This window comes from Nyctereutes procyonoides, unplaced genomic scaffold (assembly GCF_905146905.1).
Source record: "Nyctereutes procyonoides isolate TBG_1078 unplaced genomic scaffold, NYPRO_anot_genome, whole genome shotgun sequence".
Classification (NCBI taxonomy): Eukaryota; Metazoa; Chordata; class Mammalia; order Carnivora; family Canidae; genus Nyctereutes; species Nyctereutes procyonoides.
The window spans coordinates 64,212,455-64,213,785 of record NW_026575146.1 but is presented as its reverse complement, the minus strand read 5'-3'; the positions used below and the strand labels follow the sequence as shown (position 1 = coordinate 64,213,785).

Sequence of the window (1,331 nt, the reverse complement as noted above, 5' to 3'; positions counted from 1 at the left end):
CAGGGTGCGCACAATCTTTATCCTATGATAGTCCTTGAGTTATTTGACAGCAATATCTTGTCCAGATTTTCTCAACCAGAAGTTCACTTCCACACTCCTTGCCAATCTGATCGTCTCTTCTGGGGTCATATTTGTAAAGATGCCTTTGCTTCTTGCTCCCAAATATATGGACCCATCAGACTCCCTTAAGAGTGTGGTCTGGGGGGATCTGCTGCTGGATCCGCAGATGGTTTACTGAGCTCCTGCTGAGACTCACGTCACCATCATGTCCCACTACCTGTGCCCCTTCCCCCAACATGTGTCTGTTCATAAAGAATGTAGCTGATGATGCCAGGTCTGAAGATTTACCATGGGAATCTGGTCGTTATGGTCCTATAGTTGATGTGTATGTTCCACTTGACTTCTACACACGCTACCCAAGAGGACTTGCTTATGTGTTCAGTTTGAGGATGTCCATGATGCTGCAGATGCTTTACATAATTTGGACAGAAAATAGATTCGTGGACATGAAATTAAAATACAGTTTGCACAGAGGGATTGGAAGACTCCAAATCAAATGAAAGCCAAGGAAGGGAGGAATGTGTACAGTTCTCCATGCTATGATGATTATGACAGATACAGACATTCTAGGAGCTGAAGTTATGAAAAAGGTCAAGAAGCTGGTCCTTTGACTACAACTATAGAAGATCTTACAGTCCTAGAAAAGTAGGCTGGCTGGAAGACCACAGTGCAGCAAAAGCCATTCCGACAATGATAGCCAAGTAAGCAAGAAGAAAAATTACAGATAATGCTGCAGTGAGAAAGGAAGGCGCTACATAGAGTATGTGCTGTTAAGTTTAGAACCCAGGGAAAAGACCTGGAAACTATTGTACTATTCTCTCAAAAATTTGGCACAGTTAACTGCTACATCCAGGTCAACTAACAAAATCCTGTATACCACAGAGAAGAATAAGGAAAACCAAACTGGCAAACATCCTTCTTTTATTTAAGACCAAACTGCAGCTGGAATGCAGTTCTGCTTCCTACACTTCAAGGAAGATCTGAGAAAGCGGAAAAAGAACCAAAGAAGGGCAATTGAAGAGACCAAAGGGTGGGTGGAAGGTGCTGCAGTATGAATACTGTATGAATATTTTAACTCTGGTCTGAAAAGAAAAAAGAATGTTACTGAAACTATATGGAATAATTGAACTCTTTTCAAGTTTGAAAGTAAGCATTTTAGGACAAATAAAAGGAAATTCAACTTTGTACTTGTAGAAACTAATTCCTAAATCTGAATAGGTTTATATTGATTCATGGGTAACAGGTCCATAATAAATGATTGGAAACTAGAA

The 1,331-nt window shown here is 40.3% G+C and overlaps 1 pseudogene; it reads left to right on the top strand.

Annotated features, from left to right (window-relative positions):
• The first annotated feature begins 265 nt into the window (after nucleotides 1-265).
• Nucleotides 266-1,044, top strand: LOC129501007 (serine/arginine-rich splicing factor 10-like; annotated as a pseudogene).
• Nucleotides 1,045-1,331: the final 287 nt, after the last annotated feature.